Source organism: Rhinoderma darwinii, chromosome 3 (genome assembly GCF_050947455.1).
Source record: "Rhinoderma darwinii isolate aRhiDar2 chromosome 3, aRhiDar2.hap1, whole genome shotgun sequence".
Taxonomy (NCBI): domain Eukaryota; kingdom Metazoa; phylum Chordata; class Amphibia; order Anura; family Rhinodermatidae; genus Rhinoderma; species Rhinoderma darwinii.
The window spans coordinates 362,906,486-362,927,511 of record NC_134689.1 but is presented as its reverse complement, the minus strand read 5'-3'; the positions used below and the strand labels follow the sequence as shown (position 1 = coordinate 362,927,511).

Sequence of the window (21,026 nt, the reverse complement as noted above, 5' to 3'; positions counted from 1 at the left end):
CTAGTCGAGCACTTTTAATCTTGAACTAAAACATGCTAATGGCTTTACTTTAAACCCTTGGTGACATCTCACATACAATTATGTTGCTGCTGCCAAGGGATTAGCGCATCGTCACATAACAGTACGTAACAGTGATGGAGCCGGCTCAGAAGCTGGGACAAGTACCCAGTGAAGAAGCCAGAAGAGCACTTATAATCTGGAACCATAACATGCCAATGGCTTTACTTTGAGACAGAGGAAAGGCAAACAATACAGATGGGCGTTAAAGCCACAATCCCTGGCTTAGGAGGCCAGTGCCTTATCCATTAGGCAACTGGGACTTGACTTTTTCTATAAGTGGTTGTTTTTCCAAAGCAATCAAACATTCACTTGTGACTGAGTGTTCGAGAATGGTTTGTGTTCTACCGTTTGCTTTCTAGATCTGACAAAATCTTAACCACGTGCTTGCTTTTTGTAGACAAGGGAAAGAGGGTCCCTTGTCTTTTCATTATGATCACACACTTACAGGTCTCTGCTAATAAAGATGAAGGAAAGCTTATTGGAGGGCCAAAACCTTTAAAAATACCTCTTAATATATATTGGGACAAGTATCCAGTAAAGAAGCAAGTTGAGCACTTTTAATCTGGAACTAAAACATGCCAATGGCTTTTATTTAAGAAAGAGAAAAGGCAAACACCACAGATGGGACTCACCCTTAAAAACGGTATACCTCTTCCATGTATCCCCTTCAATTATGTTTATAGATCATGGGCCATGAGTAAGTTTGCTATTCCACTGGAGGTCTAAATAAAGCACAAGAAGGCAAGAAAGGAGTGCTCCAGGTGAGGCTCGAACTCACAACCTCGGCATTGCTCAACAGTTACTGCTTGATAAGTACCGTGCGCTGACCGATTGCGCCACTGGAGCTCTTTCTGATGTCTGCACGCGTGTCCGTTTTCCACCGTGTGCTGACCGATTGCACCGCGGGATGAAGTGATTCCTCAAGCGTGTCTGTTTTCCATCAATTTTCAAAAACACGACAGCGTTTAAGATAGCGGTCAGTCAAGATACTGTGAGTAATAAGTCATTTACTTCTCTCTTATTAATATATAAAGAAGCATCAGTCCAGTGGATGAAGCCAGTTGAGCACTTTTAATCAGGAACTAAAACAGCAACAGCTTAACTTTAAGAAAGATGAAAAGTAAACACCCCAGATGGGACTTGAACCCACAATCCCTGGCTTAGGAGGCCAGTGCCTTATCCATTAGGCCACTGGGGCTGCAAACTTGCTCTGCGCCGTGGTTTTTTCTTTCCAAAGCAAGCAAACATTCACATGTGATGAGTGAGCGAGAAAGGTTTGTGTTGTACCGTTTGCTTTCCAAATCGGATAAAATCTTAACCGCATGCTTGTTTTTTTAAGAAAAGACTAGGTTCCCTTGTATTGTCGTTCTAATTGCACACTAACAGGACATTTCTAATGCAGATGAAGGAAATCTTAATGGAGTGACAAAACCCTTTAAAAACTGAATACCTCTTAATATGTATTGGGACAAGTATCCAGTGAAGAACCTAGTCGAGCACTTTTAATCTTGAACTAAAACATGCTAATGGCTTTACTTTAAACCCTTGGTGACATCTCACATACAATTATGTTGCTGCTGCCAAGGGATTAGCGCATCGTCACATAACAGTACGTAACAGTGATGGAGCCGGCTCAGAAGCTGGGACAAGTACCCAGTGAAGAAGCCAGAAGAGCACTTATAATCTGGAACCATAACATGCCAATGGCTTTACTTTGAGACAGAGGAAAGGCAAACAATACAGATGGGCGTTAAAGCCACAATCCCTGGCTTAGGAGGCCAGTGCCTTATCCATTAGGCAACTGGGACTTGACTTTTTCTATAAGTGGTTGTTTTTCCAAAGCAATCAAACATTCACTTGTGACTGAGTGATCGAGAATGGTTTGTGTTCTACCGTTTGCTTTCTAGATCTGACAAAATCTTAACCACGTGCTTGCTTTTTGTAGACAAGGGAAAGAGGGTCCCTTGTATTTTCATTATGATCACACACTTACAGGTCTCTGCTAATAAAGATGAAGGAAAGCTTATTGGAGGGCCAAAACCTTTAAAAATACCTCTTAATATATATTGGGACAAGTATCCAGTAAAGAAGCAAGTTGAGCACTTTTAATCTGGAACTAAAACATGCCAATGGCTTTTATTTAAGAAAGAGAAAAGGCAAACACCACAGATGGGACTCACCCTTAAAAACGGTATACCTCTTCCATGTATCCCCTTCAATTATGTTTATAGATCATGGGCCATGAGTAAGTTTGCTATTCCACTGGAGGTCTAAATAAAGCACAAGAAGGCAAGAAAGGAGTGCTCCAGGTGAGGCTCGAACTCACAACCTCGGCATTGCTCAACAGTTACTGCTTGATAAGTACCGTGCGCTGACCGATTGCGCCACTGGAGCTCTTACTGATGTCTGCACGCGTGTCCGTTTTCCACCGTGTGCTGACCGATTGCACCGCGGGATGAAGTGATTCCTCAAGCGTGTCTGTTTTCCATCAATTTTCAAAAACACGACAGCGTTTAAGATAGCGGTCAGTCAAGATACTGTGAGTAATAAGTCATTTACTTCTCTCTTATTAATATATAAAGAAGCATCAGTACAGTGGATGAAGCCAGTTGAGCACTTTTAATCAGGAACTAAAACAGCAACAGCTTAACTTTAAGAAAGATGAAAGATAAACACCCCAGATGGGACTCAAACCCACAATCCCTGGCTTTGGAGGCCAGTGCCTTATCCATTAGGGCACTGGGGCTGTAAATTTGCTCTGCGCCGTGGTTGTTTCTTTCCAAAGCAAGCAAACATTCACATGTGACGAGTGAGCGAGAAAGGTTTGTGTTGTACCGTTTGCTTTCCAAATCGGATAAAATCTTAACCGCATGCTTGTTTTTTTAAGAAAAGACTAGGTTCCCTTGTATTGTCGTTCTAATTGCACACTAACAGGACATTTCTAATGCAGATGAAGGAAATCTTAATGGAGTGACAAAACCCTTTAAAAACGGAATACCTCTTAATATGTATTGGGACAAGTATCCAGTGAAGAACCTAGTCGAGCACTTTTAATCTTGAATTAAAACATGCTAATGGCTTTACTTTAAACCCTTGGCGACATCTCATATACAGTTATGTTGCTGCTGCCAAGGGATTAGCGCATCGTCACATAACAGTACGTAACAGTGATGGAGCCGGCTCAGAAGCTGGGACAAGTACCCAGTGAAGAAGCCAGAAGAGCACTTATAATCTGGAACCATAACATGCCAATGGCTTTACTTTGAGACAGAGGAAAGGCAAACAATACAGATGGGCGTTAAAGCCACAATCCCTGGCTTAGGAGGCCAGTGCCTTATCCATTAGGCAACTGGGACTTGACTTTTTCTATAAGTGGTTGTTTTTCCAAAGCAATCAAACATTCACTTGTGACTGAGTGATCGAGAATGGTTTGTGTTCTACCGTTTGCTTTCTAGATCTGACAAAATCTTAACCACGTGCTTGCTTTTTGTAGACAAGGGAAAGAGGGTCCCTTGTCTTTTCATTATGATCACACACTTACAGGACTCTGCTAATAAAGATGAAGGAAAGCTTATTGGAGGGCCAAAACCTTTAAAAATACCTCTTAATATATATTGGGACAAGTATCCAGTAAAGAAGCAAGTTGAGCACTTTTAATCTGGAACTAAAACATGCCAATGGCTTTTATTTAAGAAAGAGAAAAGGCAAACACCACAGATGGGACTCACCCTTAAAAACGGTATACCTCTTCCATGTATCCCCTTCAATTATGTTTATCGATCATGGGCCATGAGTAAGTTTGCTATTCCACTGGAGGTCTAAATAAAGCACAAGAATTCAAGAAAGGAGTGCTCCAGGTGAGGCTCAAACTCACAACCTTGGCATTGCTCAACAGTTACTGCTTGATAAATACCGTGCGCTGACCGATTGCGCCACTGGAGCTCTTACTGATGTCTGCACGCGTGTCCGTTTTCCACCGTGTGCTGACCGATTGCACCGTGGGATGAAGTGATTCCTCAAGCGTGTCTGTTTTCCATCAATTTTCAAAAACACGACAGCGTTTAAGATAGCGGTCAGTCAAGATACTGTGAGTAATAAGTCATTTACTTCTCTCTTATTAATATATAAAGAAGCATCAGTCCAGTGGATGAAGCCGGTTGAGCACTTTTAATCAGGAACTAAAACAGCAACAGCTTAACTTTAAGAAAGATGAAAGATAAACATCCCAGATGGGACTCAAACCCACAATCCCTGGCTTGGGAGGCCAGTGCCTTATCCATTAGGGCACTGGGGTTGTAAATTTGCCCTGCGCCGTGGTTGTTTCTTTCCAAAGCAAGCAAACATTCACATGTGACGAGTGAGCGAGAAAGGTTTGTGTTGTACCGTTTGCTTTCCAAATCGGATAAAATCTTAACCGCATGCTTGTTTTTTTAAGAAAAGACTAGGTTCCCTTGTATTGTCGTTCTAATTGCACACTAACAGGACATTTCTAATGCAGATGAAGGAAATCTTAATGGAGTGACAAAACCCTTTAAAAACTGAATACCTCTTAATATGTATTGGGACAAGTATCCAGTGAAGAACCTAGTCGAGCACTTTTAATATTGAACTAAAACATGCTAATGGCTTTACTTTAAACCCTTGGTGACATCTCACATACAAGTATGTTGCTGCTGCCAAGGGATTAGCGCATCGTCACATAACAGTACATAACAGTGATGGAGCCGGCTCAGAAGCTGGGACAAGTACCCAGTGAAGAAGCCAGAAGAGCACTTATAATCTGGAACCATAACATGCCAATGGCTTTACTTTGAGACAGAGGAAAGGCAAACAATACAGATGGGCGTTAAAGCCACAATCCCTGGCTTAGGAGGCCAGTGCCTTATCCATTAGGCAACTGGGACTTGACTTTTTCTATAAGTGGTTGTTTTTCCAAAGCAATCAAACATTCACTTGTGACTGAGTGATCGAGAATGGTTTGTGTTCTACCGTTTGCTTTCTAGATCTGACAAAATCTTAACCACGTGCTTGCTTTTTGTAGACAAGGGAAAGAGGGTCCCTTGTCTTTTCATTATGATCACACTCTTACAGGACTCTGCTAATAAAGATGAAGGAAAGCTTATTGGAGGGCCAAAACCTTTAAAAATACCTCTTAATATATATTGGGACAAGTATCCAGTAAAGAAGCAAGTTGAGCACTTTTAATCTGGAACTAAAACATGCCAATGGCTTTTATTTAAGAAATAGAAAAGGCAAACACCACAGATGGGACTCACCCTTAAAAACGGTATACCTCTTCCATGTATCCCCTTCAATTATGTTTATAGATCATGGGCCATGAGTAAGTTTGCTATTCCACTGGAGGTCTAAATAAAGCACAAGAAGGCAAGAAAGGAGTGCTCGAGGTGAGGCTCGAACTCACAACCTCGGCATTGCTCAACAGTTACTGCTTTATAAGTACCGTGCGCTGACCGATTGCGCCACTGGAGCTCTTACTGATGTCTGCACGCGTGTCCGTTTTCCACCGTGTGCTGACCGATTGCACCGCGGGATGAAGTGATTCCTCAAGCGTGTCTGTTTTCCATCAATTTTCAAAAACACGACAGCGTTTAAGATAGCGGTCAGTCAAGATACTGTGAGTAATAAGTAATTTACTTCTCTCTTATTAATATATAAAGAAGCATCAGTCCAGTGGATGAAGCCAGTTGAGCACTTTTAATCAGGAACTAAAACAGCAACAGCTTAACTTTAAGAAAGATGAAAGGTAAACACCCCAGATGGGACTTGAACCCACAATCCCTGGCTTTGGAGGCCAGTGCCTTATCCATTAGGGCACTGGGGCTGTAAATTTGCTCTGCGCCGTGGTTGTTTCTTTCCAAAGCAAGCAAACATTCACATGTGACGAGTGAGCGAGAAAGGTTTGTGTTGTACCGTTTGCTTTCCAAATCGGATAAAATCTTAACCGCATGCTTGTTTTTTTAAGAAAAGACTAGGTTCCCTTGTATTGTCGTTCTAATTGCACACTAACAGGACATTTCTAATGCAGATGAAGGAAATCTTAATGGAGTGACAAAACCCTTTAAAAACGGAATACCTCTTAATATGTATTGGGACAAGTATCCAGTGAAGAACCTAGTCGAGCACTTTTAATCTTGAATTAAAACATGCTAATGGCTTTACTTTAAACCCTTGGCGACATCTCATATACAGTTATGTTGCTGCTGCCAAGGGATTAGCGCATCGTCACATAACAGTACGTAACAGTGATGGAGCCGGCTCAGAAGCTGGGACAAGTACCCAGTGAAGAAGCCAGAAGAGCACTTATAATCTGGAACCATAACATGCCAATGGCTTTACTTTGAGACAGAGGAAAGGCAAACAATACAGATGGGCGTTAAAGCCACAATCCCTGGCTTAGGAGGCCAGTGCCTTATCCATTAGGCAACTGGGACTTGACTTTTTCTATAAGTGGTTGTTTTTCCAAAGCAATCAAACATTCACTTGTGACTGAGTGATCGAGAATGGTTTGTGTTCTACCGTTTGCTTTCTAGATCTGACAAAATCTTAACCACGTGCTTGCTTTTTGTAGACAAGGGAAAGAGGGTCCCTTGTCTTTTCATTATGATCACACACTTACAGGACTCTGCTAATAAAGATGAAGGAAAGCTTATTGGAGGGCCAAAACCTTTAAAAATACCTCTTAATATATATTGGGACAAGTATCCAGTAAAGAAGCAAGTTGAGCACTTTTAATCTGGAACTAAAACATGCCAATGGCTTTTATTTAAGAAAGAGAAAAGGCAAACACCACAGATGGGACTCACCCTTAAAAACGGTATACCTCTTCCATGTATCCCCTTCAATTATGTTTATCGATCATGGGCCATGAGTAAGTTTGCTATTCCACTGGAGGTCTAAATAAAGCACAAGAATTCAAGAAAGGAGTGCTCCAGGTGAGGCTCAAACTCACAACCTTGGCATTGCTCAACAGTTACTGCTTGATAAATACCGTGCGCTGACCGATTGCGCCACTGGAGCTCTTACTGATGTCTGCACGCGTGTCCGTTTTCCACCGTGTGCTGACCGATTGCACCGTGGGATGAAGTGATTCCTCAAGCGTGTCTGTTTTCCATCAATTTTCAAAAACACGACAGCGTTTAAGATAGCGGTCAGTCAAGATACTGTGAGTAATAAGTCATTTACTTCTCTCTTATTAATATATAAAGAAGCATCAGTCCAGTGGATGAAGCCGGTTGAGCACTTTTAATCAGGAACTAAAACAGCAACAGCTTAACTTTAAGAAAGATGAAAGATAAACATCCCAGATGGGACTCAAACCCACAATCCCTGGCTTGGGAGGCCAGTGCCTTATCCATTAGGGCACTGGGGTTGTAAATTTGCCCTGCGCCGTGGTTGTTTCTTTCCAAAGCAAGCAAACATTCACATGTGACGAGTGAGCGAGAAAGGTTTGTGTTGTACCGTTTGCTTTCCAAATCGGATAAAATCTTAACCGCATGCTTGTTTTTTTAAGAAAAGACTAGGTTCCCTTGTATTGTCGTTCTAATTGCACACTAACAGGACATTTCTAATGCAGATGAAGGAAATCTTAATGGAGTGACAAAACCCTTTAAAAACTGAATACCTCTTAATATGTATTGGGACAAGTATCCAGTGAAGAACCTAGTCGAGCACTTTTAATATTGAACTAAAACATGCTAATGGCTTTACTTTAAACCCTTGGTGACATCTCACATACAAGTATGTTGCTGCTGCCAAGGGATTAGCGCATCGTCACATAACAGTACATAACAGTGATGGAGCCGGCTCAGAAGCTGGGACAAGTACCCAGTGAAGAAGCCAGAAGAGCACTTATAATCTGGAACCATAACATGCCAATGGCTTTACTTTGAGACAGAGGAAAGGCAAACAATACAGATGGGCGTTAAAGCCACAATCCCTGGCTTAGGAGGCCAGTGCCTTATCCATTAGGCAACTGGGACTTGACTTTTTCTATAAGTGGTTGTTTTTCCAAAGCAATCAAACATTCACTTGTGACTGAGTGATCGAGAATGGTTTGTGTTCTACCGTTTGCTTTCTAGATCTGACAAAATCTTAACCACGTGCTTGCTTTTTGTAGACAAGGGAAAGAGGGTCCCTTGTCTTTTCATTATGATCACACTCTTACAGGACTCTGCTAATAAAGATGAAGGAAAGCTTATTGGAGGGCCAAAACCTTTAAAAATACCTCTTAATATATATTGGGACAAGTATCCAGTAAAGAAGCAAGTTGAGCACTTTTAATCTGGAACTAAAACATGCCAATGGCTTTTATTTAAGAAATAGAAAAGGCAAACACCACAGATGGGACTCACCCTTAAAAACGGTATACCTCTTCCATGTATCCCCTTCAATTATGTTTATAGATCATGGGCCATGAGTAAGTTTGCTATTCCACTGGAGGTCTAAATAAAGCACAAGAAGGCAAGAAAGGAGTGCTCGAGGTGAGGCTCGAACTCACAACCTCGGCATTGCTCAACAGTTACTGCTTTATAAGTACCGTGCGCTGACCGATTGCGCCACTGGAGCTCTTACTGATGTCTGCACGCGTGTCCGTTTTCCACCGTGTGCTGACCGATTGCACCGCGGGATGAAGTGATTCCTCAAGCGTGTCTGTTTTCCATCAATTTTCAAAAACACGACAGCGTTTAAGATAGCGGTCAGTCAAGATACTGTGAGTAATAAGTCATTTACTTCTCTCTTATTAATATATAAAGAAGCATCAGTCCAGTGGATGAAGCCAGTTGAGCACTTTTAATCAGGAACTAAAACAGCAACAGCTTAACTTTAAGAAAGATGAAAGGTAAACACCCCAGATGGGACTTGAACCCACAATCCCTGTCTTAGGAGGCCAGTGCCTTATCCATTAGGCCACCGGGGCTGTAAACTTGCTCTGCGCCGTGGTTTTTTCTTTCCAAAGCAAGCAAACATTCACATGTGATGAGTGAGCGAGAAAGGTTTGTGTTGTACCGTTTGCTTTCCAAATCGGATAAAATCTTAACCGCATGCTTGATTTTTTAAGAAAAGACTAGGTTCCCTTGTATTGTCGTTCTAATTGCACACTAACAGGACATTTCTAATGCAGATGAAGGAAATCTTAATGGAGTGACAAAACCCTTTAAAAACGGAATACCTCTTAATATGTATTGGGACAAGTATCCAGTGAAGAACCTAGTCGAGCACTTTTAATCTTGAACTAAAACATGCTAATGGCTTTACTTTAAACCCTTGGTGACATCTCACATACAATTATGTTGCTGCTGCCAAGGGATTAGCGCATCGTCACATAACAGTACGTAACAGTGATGGAGCCGGCTCAGAAGCTGGGACAAGTACCCAGTGAAGAAGCCAGAAGAGCACTTATAATCTGGAACCATAACATGCCAATGGCTTTACTTTGAGACAGAGGAAAGGCAAACAATACAGATGGGCGTTAAAGCCACAATCCCTGGCTTAGGAGGCCAGTGCCTTATCCATTAGGCAACTGGGACTTGACTTTTTCTATAAGTGGTTGTTTTTCCAAAGCAATCAAACATTCACTTGTGACTGAGTGATCGAGAATGGTTTGTGTTCTACCGTTTGCTTTCTAGATCTGACAAAATCTTAACCACGTGCTTGCTTTTTGTAGACAAGGGAAAGAGGGTCCCTTGTCTTTTCATTATGATCACACACTTACAGGACTCTGCTAATAAAGATGAAGGAAAGCTTATTGGAGGGCCAAAACCTTTAAAAATACCTCTTAATATATATTGGGACAAGTATCCAGTAAAGAAGCAAGTTGAGCACTTTTAATCTGGAACTAAAACATGCCAATGGCTTTTATTTAAGAAATAGAAAAGGCAAACACCACAGATGGGACTCACCCTTAAAAACGGTATACCTCTTCCATGTATCCCCTTCAATTATGTTTATAGATCATGGGCCATGAGTAAGTTTGCTATTCCACTGGAGGTCTAAATAAAGCACAAGAAGGCAAGAAAGGAGTGCTCGAGGTGAGGCTCGAACTCACAACCTCGGCATTGCTCAACAGTTACTGCTTTATAAGTACCGTGCGCTGACCGATTGCGCCACTGGAGCTCTTACTGATGTCTGCACGCGTGTCCGTTTTCCACCGTGTGCTGACCGATTGCACCGCGGGATGAAGTGATTCCTCAAGCGTGTCTGTTTTCCATCAATTTTCAAAAACACGACAGCGTTTAAGATAGCGGTCAGTCAAGATACTGTGAGTAATAAGTCATTTACTTCTCTCTTATTAATATATAAAGAAGCATCAGTCCAGTGGATGAAGCCAGTTGAGCACTTTTAATCAGGAACTTAAACAGCAACAGCTTAACTTTAAGAAAGATGAAAGGTAAACACCCCAGATGGGACTTGAACCCACAATCCCTGGCCTAGGAGGCCAGTGCCTTATTCATTAGGCCACTGGGGCTGTAAACTTGCTCTGCGCCGTGGTTTTTTCTTTCCAAAGCAAGCAAACATTCACATGTGATGAGTGAGCGAGAAAGGTTTGTGTTGTACCGTTTGCTTTCCAAATCGGATAAAATCTTAACCGCATGCTTGATTTTTTAAGAAAAGACTAGGTTCCCTTGTATTGTCGTTCTAATTGCACACTAACAGGACATTTCTAATGCAGATGAAGGAAATCTTAATGGAGTGACAAAACCCTTTAAAAACTGAATACCTCTTAATATGTATTGGGACAAGTATCCAGTGAAGAACCTAGTCGAGCACTTTTAATCTTGAACTAAAACATGCTAATGGCTTTACTTTAAACCCTTGGTGACATCTCACATACAATTATGTTGCTGCTGCCAAGGGATTAGCGCATCGTCACATAACAGTACGTAACAGTGATGGAGCCGGCTCAGAAGCTGGGACAAGTACCCAGTGAAGAAGCCAGAAGAGCACTTATAATCTGGAACCATAACATGCCAATGGCTTTACTTTGAGACAGAGGAAAGGCAAACAATACAGATGGGCGTTAAAGCCACAATCCCTGGCTTAGGAGGCCAGTGCCTTATCCATTAGGCAACTGGGGCTTGACTTTTTCTATAAGTGGTTGTTTTTCCAAAGCAATCAAACATTCACTTGTGACTGAGTGATCGAGAATGGTTTGTGTTCTACCGTTTGCTTTCTAGATCTGACAAAATCTTAACCACGTGCTTGCTTTTTGTAGACAAGGGAAAGAGGGTCCCTTGTCTTTTCATTATGATCACACACTTACAGGACTCTGCTAATAAAGATGAAGGAAAGCTTATTGGAGGGCCAAAACCTTTAAAAATACCTCTTAATATATATTGGGACAAGTATCCAGTAAAGAAGCAAGTTGAGCACTTTTAATCTGGAACTAAAACATGCCAATGGCTTTTATTTAAGAAAGAGAAAAGGCAAACACCACAGATGGGACTCACCCTTAAAAACGGCATACCTCTTCCATGTATCCCCTTCAATTATGTTTATAGATCATGGGCCATGAGTAAGTTTGCTATTCCACTGGAGGTCTAAATAAAGCACAAGAAGGCAAGAAAGGAGTGCTCCAGGTGAGGCTCGAACTCACAACCTCGGCATTGCTCAACAGTTACTGCTTTATAAGTACCGTGCGCTGACCGATTGCGCCACTGGAGCTCTTACTGATGTCTGCACGCGTGTCCGTTTTCCACCGTGTGCTGACCGATTGCACCGCGGGATGAAGTGATTCCTCAAGCGTGTCTGTTTTCCATCAATTTTCAAAAACACGACAGCGTTTAAGATAGCGGTCAGTCAAGATACTGTGAGTAATAAGTCATTTACTTCTCTCTGATTAATATATAAAGAAGCATCAGTCCAGTGGATGAAGCCAGTTGAGCACTTTTAATCAGGAACTAAAACAGCAACAGCTTAACTTTAAGAAAGATGAAAGGTAAACACCCCAGATGGGACTTGAACCCACAATCCCTGGCTTAGGAGGCCAGTGCCTTATCCATTAGGCCACTGGGGCTGTAAATTTGCCCTGCGCCGTGGTTTTTTCTTTCCAAAGCAAGCAAACATTCACATGTGATGAGTGAGCGAGAAAGGTTTGTGTTGTACCGTTTGCTTTCCAAATCGGTTAAAATCTTAACCGCATGCTTGTTTTTTTAAGAAAAGACTAGGTTCCCTTGTATTGTCGTTCTAATTGCACACTAACAGGACATTTCTAATGCAGATGAAGGAAATCTTAATGGAGTGACAAAACCCTTTAAAAACTGAATACCTCTTAATATGTATTGGGACAAGTATCCAGTGAAGAACCTAGTCGAGCACTTTTAATCTTGAATTAAAACATGCTAATGGCTTTACTTTAAACCCTTGGCGACATCTCATATACAGTTATGTTGCTGCTGCCAAGGGATTAGCGCATCGTCACATAACAGTACGTAACAGTGATGGAGCCGGCCCAGAAGCTGGGACAAGTACCCAGTGAAGAAGCCAGAAGAGCACTTATAATCTGGAACCATAACATGCCAATGGCTTTACTTTGAGACAGAGGAAAGGCAAACAATACAGATGGGCGTTAAAGCCACAATCCCTGGCTTAGGAGGCCAGTGCCTTATCCATTAGGCAACTGGGACTTGACTTTTTCTATAAGTGGTTGTTTTTTCAAAGCAATCAAACATTCACTTGTGACTGAGTGATCGAGAATGGTTTGTGTTCTACCGTTTGTTTTCTAGATCTGACAAAATCTTAACCACGTGCTTGCTTTTTGTAGACAAGGGAAAGAGGGTCCCTTGTCTTTTCATTATGATCACACACTTACAGGACTCTGCTAATAAAGATGAAGGAAAGCTTATTGGAGGGCCAAAACCTTTAAAAATACCTCTTAATATATATTGGGACAAGTATCCAGTAAAGAAGCAAGTTGAGCACTTTTAATCTGGAACTAAAACATGCCAATGGCTTTTATTTAAGAAAGAGAAAAGGCAAACACCACAGATGGGACTCACCCTTAAAAACGGTATACCTCTTCCATGTATCCCCTTCAATTATGTTTATAGATCATGGGCCATGAGTAAGTTTGCTATTCCACTGGAGGTCTAAATAAAGCACAAGAAGGCAAGAAAGGAGTGCTCCAGGTGAGGCTCGAACTCACAACCTCGGCATTGCTCAACAGTTACTGCTTTATAAGTACCGTGAACTGACCGATTGCGCCACTGGAGCTCTTTTTGACGTCTGCACGCGTGTCCGTTTTCCACCTTGTGCTGACCGATTGCACCGCGGGATGAAGTGATTCCTCAAGCGTGTCTGTTTTCCATCAATTTTCAAAAACACGACAGCGTTTAAGATAGCGGTCAGTCAAGATACTGTGAGTAATAAGTCATTTACTTCTCTCTTATTAATATATAAAGAAGCATCAGTCCAGTGGATGAAGCCAGTTGAGCACTTTTAATCAGGAACTAAAACAGCAACAGCTTAACTTTAAGAAAGATGAAAGGTAAACACCCCAGATGGGACTTGAACCCACAATCCCTGGCTTAGGAGGCCAGTGCCTTATCCATTAGGCCCCTGGGGCTGTAAATTTGCTCTGCGCCGTGGTTTTTTCTTTCCAAAGCAAGCAAACATTCACATGTGATGAGTGAGCGAGAAAGGTTTGTGTTGTACCGTTTGCTTTCCAAATCGGATAAAATCTTAACCGCATGCTTGTTTTTTTAAGAAAAGACTAGGTTCCCTTGTATTGTCGTTCTAATTGCACACTAACAGGACATTTCTAATGCAGATGAAGGAAATCTTAATGGAGTGACAAAACCCTTTAAAAACTGAATACCTCTTAATATGTATTGGGACAAGTATCCAGTGAAGAACCTAGTCGAGCACTTTTAATCTTGAACTAAAACATGCTAATGGCTTTACTTTAAACCCTTGGTGACATCTCACATACAATTATGTTGCTGCTGCCAAGGGATTAGCGCATCGTCACATAACAGTACGTAACAGTGATGGAGCCGGCTCAGAAGCTGGGACAAGTACCCAGTGAAGAAGCCAGAAGAGCACTTATAATCTGGAACCATAACATGCCAATGGCTTTACTTTGAGACAGAGGAAAGGCAAATACCACAGATGGGTGTTAAAGCCACAATCCCTGGCTTAGGAGGCCAGTGCCTTATCCATTAGGCAACTGGGACTTGACTTTTTCTATAAGTGGTTGTTTTTCCAAAGCAATCAAACATTCACTTGTGACTGAGTGATCGAGAATGGTTTGTGTTCTACCGTTTGCTTTCTAGATCTGACAAAATCTTAACCACGTGCTTGCTTTTTGTAGACAAGGGAAAGAGGGTCCCTTGTCTTTTCATTATGATCACACACTTACAGGACTCTGCTAATAAAGATGAAGGAAAGCTTATTGGAGGGCCAAAACCTTTAAAAATACCTCTTAATATATATTGGGACAAGTATCCAGTAAAGAAGCAAGTTGAGCACTTTTAATCTGGAACTAAAACATGCCAATGGCTTTTATTTAAGAAATAGAAAAGGCAAACACCACAGATGGGACTCACCCTTAAAAACGGTATACCTCTTCCATGTATCCCCTTCAATTATGTTTATAGATCATGGGCCATGAGTACGTTTGCTATTCCACTGGAGGTCTAAATAAAGCACAAGAAGGCAAGAAAGGAGTGCTCCAGGTGAGGCTCGAACTCACAACCTCAGCATTGCTCAACAGTTACTGCTTTATAAGTACCGTGCGCTGACCGATTGCGCCACTGGAGCTCTTACTGATATCTGCACGCGTGTCCGTTTTCCACCGTGTGCTGACCGATTGCACCGCGGGATGAAGTGATTCCTCAAGCGTGTCTGTTTTCCATCAATTTTCAAAAACACGACAGCGTTTAAGATAGCGGTCAGTCAAGATACTGTGAGTAATAAGTCATTTACTTCTCTCTTATTAATATATAAAGAAGCATCAGTCCAGTGGATGAAGCCAGTTGAGCACTTTTAATCAGGAACTAAAACAGCAACAGCTTAACTTTAAGAAAGAAGAAAGGTAAACTCCCCAGATGGGACTTGGGCCCACAATCCCTGGCTTAGGAGGCCAGTGCCTTATCCATTAGGCCACTGGGGCTGTAAACTTGCTCTGTGCCGTGGTTTTTTCTTTCCAAAGCAAGCAAACATTCACATGTGATGAGTGAGCGAGAAAGGTTTGTGTTGTACCGTTTGCTTTCCAAATCGGATAAAATCTTAACCGCATGCTTGTTTTTTTAAGAAAAGACTAGGTTCCCTTGTATTGTCGTTCTAATTGCACACTAACAGGACATTTCTAATGCAGATGATGGAAATCTTAATGGAGTGACAAAACCCTTTAAAAACTGAATACCTCTTAATATGTATTGGGACAAGTATCCAGTGAAGAACCTAGTCGAGCACTTTTAATCTTGAACTAAAACATGCTAATGGCTTTACTTTAAACCCTTGGTGACATCTCACATACAATTATGTTGCTGCTGCCAAGGGATTAGCGCATCGTCACATAACAGTACGTAACAGTGATGGAGCCGGCTCAGAAGCTGAGACAAGTACCCAGTGAAGAAGCCAGAAGAGCACTTATAATCTGGAACCATAACATGCCAATGGCTTTACTTTGAGACAGAGGAAAGGCAAACAATACAGATGGGCGTTAAAGCCACAATCCCTGGCTTAGGAGGCCAGTGCCTTATCCATTAGGCAACTGGGACTTGACTTTTTCTATAAGTGGTTGTTTTTCCAAAGCAATCAAACATTCACTTGTGACTGAGTGATCGAGAATGGTTTGTGTTCTACCGTTTGCTTTCTAGATCTGACAAAATCTTAACCACGTGCTTGCTTTTTGTAGACAAGGGAAAGAGGGTCCCTTGTCTTTTCATTATGATCACACACTTACAGGACTCTGCTAATAAAGATGAAGGAAAGCTTATTGGAGGGCCAAAACCTTTAAAAATACCTCTTAATATATATTGGGACAAGTATCCAGTAAAGAAGCAAGTTGAGCACTTTTAATCTGGAACTAAAACATGCCAATGGCTTTTATTTAAGAAATAGAAAAGGCAAACACCACAGATGGGACTCACCCTTAAAAACGGTATACCTCTTCCATGTATCCCCTTCAATTATGTTTATAGATCATGGGCCATGAGTACGTTTGCTATTCCACTGGAGGTCTAAATAAAGCACAAGAAGGCAAGAAAGGAGTGCTCCAGGTGAGGCTCGAACTCACAACCTCGGCATTGCTCAACAGTTACTGCTTTATAACTACCGTGCGCTGACCGATTGCGCCACTGAAGCTCTTACTGATGTCTGCACGCGTGTCCGTTTTCCACCGTGTGCTGACCGATTGCACCGCGGGATGAAGTGATTCCTCAAGCGTGTCTGTTTTCCATCAATTTTCAAAAACACGACAGCGTTTAAGATAGCGGTCAGTCAAGATACTGTGAGTAATAAGTCATTTACTTCTCTCTTATTAATATATAAAGAAGCATCAGTCCAGTGGATGAAGCCAGTTGAGCACTTTTAATCAGGAACTAAAACAGCAACAGCTTAACTTTAAGAAAGATGAAAGGTAAACACCCCAGATGGGATTTGAACCCACAATCCCTGGCTTAGGAGGCCAGTGCCTTATCCATTAGGCCGCTGGGGCTGTAAATTTGCTCTGCGCCGTGGTTGTTTCTTTCCAAAGCAAGCAAACATTCACATGTGACGAGTGAGCGAGAAAGGTTTGTGTTGTACCGTTTGCTTTCCAAATCGGATAAAATCTTAACCGCATGCTTGTTTTTTTAAGAAAAGACTAGGTTCCCTTGTATTGTCGTTCTAATTGCACACTAACAGGACATTTCTAATGCAGATGAAGGAAATCTTAATGGAGTGACAAAACCCTTTAAAAACAGAATACCTCTTAATATGTATTGGGACAAGTATCCAGTGAAGAACCTAGTCGAGCACTTTTAATCTTGAATTAAAACATGCTAATGGCTTTACTTTAACCCCTTCCCGACATTTGACGTACATGTACGTCATGGAAAGTACTGACTTCCCGCATCTTGCCGTACATGTACGTCAAACGTTTGGCACCGGCTCAGAAGCTGAGCCGGTCCCATCATCACCGGATCTCAGCTGTATCTTACAGCTGACATCCGACTGTAACGGCGGGGACCGAAATTAGCTTCGATCCCCGCCATTAACCCCTTAAGTGCAGCGCTCAAACGCGATCGCTGCACTTAAGGTGTTTGCAGCTCATCGGAACCCCAGTAATGAAATTGCCGGGGTTCCGGTGGCTGCAATGGCAACCGGAGGCCTAATACTGGCCTCCCGGTCTGCCTAGCACCGAAGCCGGTCAAGATCCGCCCGGCGGCGGAGCCTGATCGGCTTCCGTAGCTGCCGGCAAGATGGCGCCGGGTCAGGAGCTGATCCGGCGTCATCAGCGGTGGAAGTCAGCTGTACTGTACATCCACCTGTAACGGCAGGAACCGGAGCTAGCTCCGATCCCTGCCATTAACCCCTTCGATGCAGCAATCGAAAGCGATTGCTGCATCGTAGCGGTTACAAGCAGATCGCCAGCCCTGACAGGCAATCGGGACTGGCGACTGCTGTTATGGCAACAGGAGACACAATGGTCTCCTGCTCTGCCATTACGGAAGCCGATTTAGGCCCCGCCGGGAGGCGAAGCCTAAACGGCTTGCTGTCAGTGAATGACTGACAGATCTAATACATTGCACTACATAGGTAGTGCAATGTATTAGAAAAAAAAAAATCTGACCGTTGGACCTTCAAGTCCCCTAGTGGGACTTGAGAAAAAGTGTAAAAAAAGTATAAAAAAGTGTAAAAAAAAGTGCAAAAAATAAAAGTTTGAAAACAATAAAAGTTTCAAGTAATCAAATAACACACAATCCCCCTTTTACTCTTATCAAGTCCTTTATTATTGAAAAATAATAATAAACCATATGTATTTGGTATCGCCACGACCGTAACGACCGGAGGTATCAAAATATTATATTATTTATTGCACGCGGTGAACAGCGTAAAAAAAACCCGTAAAAAACGTTACCAGAGTTTCTGTTTTTTAGTCACTTTGCCCTACAAATATTACAATAAAAAGTGATCAAAAAGTCGCACGTATCCAAAAATGGTACCTATAAAAACTATAGCTCGTCCCGCAAAAAACAAGCCCTCATACAACTCCGTCGACAAAAAAATTAAAACGTTATGGTTCTCACAACTTGGCGACAGAAAAAATACATTCTTTTTACAAAAGTAATTTTATTGTGCAAAAAGTTGTAAAACATAAAAAAGTTCTATAAATGAGGTATCGCCGGAATCGTACTGACCCGCAGAATAAAGGTAACATGTAGTTTATAATGCGTGGTGAACTCTGTATAAAAAAAAACCAAAAAAAGCTGTGCCAGAATTGCGTTTTTTGGTTTACCTGGCATCCCAAAAAATAGGATAAAAGGTGATCAAAAAGTCACATGTACCCCAAAATGGTACCAATAATAACTACAGCTCGTCCCGCAACAAACCAGCCCTCATACCGCTACGTCTATGAAAAATAAAATTAGTTATGGCTCCAATAAGTCAGGAAATAAAAAAATATGCAGTTGTGCCCGAGGAGAACATTTCTTCTGTTTCAAGAGGCGATTTATCAAGGACCTAAAATTAGGGAACCAGGAAGGGAGGGCCCAATCATATCCGATGGAAGCGACGGTGCCCGTATTATACCAGGATAATACTTTCCCAGCAAAATTCCCCAAACTACAAAGGCGCGGAGTGTGGACCAAAAGGGGGATAAGAAATGACACCATTTATCAGTGCGACACCGGCCTGTGCAGAAAGGATTGCTTCACAGCGTAACACACATCTATGGATTATTTTTATTTTTTTATACCACCTGACTATGCCCCTTATATACTCCGCCCCGCTTACATGTACCCCCACATTATAAAACACCAGCAATACTCAAACAAATATAGTACCAAGCAAAATCCGCTCTCCAAAAGCCAAATGGTGCTCCCTCGGCCCTGAACCCTACAGCGTGCCCAAACAGCAGTTTCCTTCAACATATATGGCACCGTCATACCCGTGAGAACCCTTTTAACAATTTTTGTGGTGTGTGTCTCCAGCGTCATAAGCTGGGCATGACATATTTGCCACTGAATGGCATATCTAGGGAAAAATATAAATTTTTAATTTGCACCATCCGCAGCGCATTCATTTATGGAAAAGACCTGTGGGGTGAAAATGCTCACTACACCCCTTAATAAATGCCTTGAGGGGTGCAGTTCCATAATGGGGTCACTTATCAGGGGTTTCTTTTTATTATTTCACATCTGAGCCTCTGCAGTTGTGAACCAATACTTTGTAAATCGCCAAATTAGGCCTCCACTCCGCATGGTACTCTTCACTTCTGAGCCCTGTCATATGTCCAGACAAAAGATTAGGGCCACATGTAGGGTGTTTCTAAAACCGGGAAACACCGCATAATAATTAGAGAGCTGTCTTGTTATGGTGGCACAAGCCGGGCACCACATATTGGCATATCTATGGAAAAAAATCCCATTTTCACTCTGCAACATTGAGCGCACACTAATTTCTACAAAACACCTGCAGGGTTAAAATGCTTACTACACCCCTTGGTAAATGCATTGAGGGGTGTAGTTTACAAAATGGGGTCACTTCTGGGGGGTTTCCACTGTTTTGGGCCCACAGGTGCCCAGAAACCAATCCAGCAACATCTGCACTCCAAATGGCGGTCCTTCCCTTCTGAGCCCTGCCGTTTGCCCAAACAGCAGTTTATGACCACATATGGGGTATTGCCGTACTCGGGAGAAATAGCTTTACAAATGTTGGGTTCTTTTTTTCCTTTATTTGTTGAGAAAATGAAAAAATTTGCGCTAAAGCTACGTCTTATTGAAGAAAAAGGACTGTTTTTATTTTCACTGCCTAATTCTAATAAATTCTATGAAACATCTGTGGGGTCAAAATGCTCACTACACCCCTAGATGCATTCTTCAAGAGGTGTAGTTTCCTAAATGGAGTCCCTTTTTGGGCGTTTTCATTGTTTTGTCCCCTCAGGGGCTTTGCAAATGTGACCTGGCCTCCGCAAATCATTCCTGCTAAATGTGATCTCAAAAAGTCAAATAGTGCTCTTTCCCTTCTAAGCCCTGCCGTGTGTCCAAACAGCCGTTTATTACCACATGTGGGGTATTGTTTTACTCGGGAGAAATTGCTTTACAAATTTTGTGGTGCTTTTTCTCCTTTAGTCCTTCTGGAAATGAGAAAAAATTAGCTAAACCTACATTTTCTTTGAAAAAATGTAGATTATTATTTTCAGGGCCTACTTCCAATAATTTCTGCAAAAAAACTGTGGTGTCAAATCGCTCACTATACCCCTAGATAATTTCCTCAATGGGTGTTGTTTCCAAAATGGGGTCACTTGTGGGGGGTTTCCACTGTTTTGTCCCCTCAGGGGCTTTGTAAATGTAACATGGCCTCCGCAAACCATTCCTGCTAAATTTGAGTTCCAAAAGCCAAATGGCGCTCTTTCCCTTCTCAGCCTCGCCGTGTGTCCAAACAGCCGTTTATTACCACATGTGGGGTACTGTTTTACTCGGGAGAAATTTCTTTACAAATTTTATGGTGATTTTTCTCCTTTAGTCCTTGTGGAAATGAAAAAAAATTAGCTAAACCTACATTTTATTTGAAAAAATGTAGATTTTCATTTTCACAGCCTACTTGCAAAAATTTCTGCAAAAAACCTGTGGGGTCAAAATGCTCACTATACCCCTAGATAATTTCCTCAAGGGGTATAGTTTCCAAAATGGGGTCACTTGTTTGGGGTTTTCACTGTTTTGTCCCCTCAGGGGCTTTGTAAATGTGACATGGCCTCCGCAAACCATTCCTGCTAAATGTGAACTCCAAAAGCCAAATGGCGC

At 42.0% G+C, this 21,026-nt stretch overlaps 15 non-coding genes across 15 annotated transcripts; all 15 read right to left on the bottom strand.

The window, feature by feature from the left end:
- Positions 1–813: 813 nt before the first annotated feature.
- TRNAI-UAU (transfer RNA isoleucine (anticodon UAU)) lies at positions 814–906 on the bottom strand. Its single transcript is given in 2 exon segments — positions 814–849; positions 869–906. It is a non-coding gene; the product is annotated as a tRNA-Ile (tRNA).
- A 279-nt stretch (positions 907–1,185) lies between these two features.
- TRNAR-CCU (transfer RNA arginine (anticodon CCU)) lies at positions 1,186–1,258 on the bottom strand. The gene has a single exon. It is a non-coding gene; the product is annotated as a tRNA-Arg (tRNA).
- Positions 1,259–2,361: 1,103 nt separating this feature from the next.
- Positions 2,362–2,454, bottom strand: TRNAI-UAU (transfer RNA isoleucine (anticodon UAU)). The gene is given in 2 exon segments: positions 2,362–2,397; positions 2,417–2,454. It is a non-coding gene; the product is annotated as a tRNA-Ile (tRNA).
- A 3,003-nt stretch (positions 2,455–5,457) lies between these two features.
- TRNAI-UAU (transfer RNA isoleucine (anticodon UAU)) lies at positions 5,458–5,550 on the bottom strand. The gene is given in 2 exon segments: positions 5,458–5,493; positions 5,513–5,550. It is a non-coding gene; the product is annotated as a tRNA-Ile (tRNA).
- Positions 5,551–5,829: 279 nt separating this feature from the next.
- Positions 5,830–5,902, bottom strand: TRNAW-CCA (transfer RNA tryptophan (anticodon CCA)). The gene has a single exon. It is a non-coding gene; the product is annotated as a tRNA-Trp (tRNA).
- Positions 5,903–8,553: 2,651 nt separating this feature from the next.
- TRNAI-UAU (transfer RNA isoleucine (anticodon UAU)) lies at positions 8,554–8,646 on the bottom strand. Its single transcript is given in 2 exon segments — positions 8,554–8,589; positions 8,609–8,646. It is a non-coding gene; the product is annotated as a tRNA-Ile (tRNA).
- Positions 8,647–8,925: 279 nt separating this feature from the next.
- On the bottom strand, positions 8,926–8,998 carry TRNAR-CCU (transfer RNA arginine (anticodon CCU)). Its single transcript has one exon. It is a non-coding gene; the product is annotated as a tRNA-Arg (tRNA).
- A 1,103-nt stretch (positions 8,999–10,101) lies between these two features.
- On the bottom strand, positions 10,102–10,194 carry TRNAI-UAU (transfer RNA isoleucine (anticodon UAU)). The gene is given in 2 exon segments: positions 10,102–10,137; positions 10,157–10,194. It is a non-coding gene; the product is annotated as a tRNA-Ile (tRNA).
- A 1,455-nt stretch (positions 10,195–11,649) lies between these two features.
- Positions 11,650–11,742, bottom strand: TRNAI-UAU (transfer RNA isoleucine (anticodon UAU)). Its single transcript is given in 2 exon segments — positions 11,650–11,685; positions 11,705–11,742. It is a non-coding gene; the product is annotated as a tRNA-Ile (tRNA).
- Positions 11,743–12,021: 279 nt separating this feature from the next.
- TRNAR-CCU (transfer RNA arginine (anticodon CCU)) lies at positions 12,022–12,094 on the bottom strand. The gene has a single exon. It is a non-coding gene; the product is annotated as a tRNA-Arg (tRNA).
- A 1,103-nt stretch (positions 12,095–13,197) lies between these two features.
- TRNAI-UAU (transfer RNA isoleucine (anticodon UAU)) lies at positions 13,198–13,290 on the bottom strand. Its single transcript is given in 2 exon segments — positions 13,198–13,233; positions 13,253–13,290. It is a non-coding gene; the product is annotated as a tRNA-Ile (tRNA).
- A 279-nt stretch (positions 13,291–13,569) lies between these two features.
- TRNAR-CCU (transfer RNA arginine (anticodon CCU)) lies at positions 13,570–13,642 on the bottom strand. Its single transcript has one exon. It is a non-coding gene; the product is annotated as a tRNA-Arg (tRNA).
- Positions 13,643–14,745: 1,103 nt separating this feature from the next.
- TRNAI-UAU (transfer RNA isoleucine (anticodon UAU)) lies at positions 14,746–14,838 on the bottom strand. Its single transcript is given in 2 exon segments — positions 14,746–14,781; positions 14,801–14,838. It is a non-coding gene; the product is annotated as a tRNA-Ile (tRNA).
- A 1,455-nt stretch (positions 14,839–16,293) lies between these two features.
- On the bottom strand, positions 16,294–16,386 carry TRNAI-UAU (transfer RNA isoleucine (anticodon UAU)). Its single transcript is given in 2 exon segments — positions 16,294–16,329; positions 16,349–16,386. It is a non-coding gene; the product is annotated as a tRNA-Ile (tRNA).
- A 279-nt stretch (positions 16,387–16,665) lies between these two features.
- TRNAR-CCU (transfer RNA arginine (anticodon CCU)) lies at positions 16,666–16,738 on the bottom strand. Its single transcript has one exon. It is a non-coding gene; the product is annotated as a tRNA-Arg (tRNA).
- Between the last annotated feature and the right edge of the window lie 4,288 nt (positions 16,739–21,026).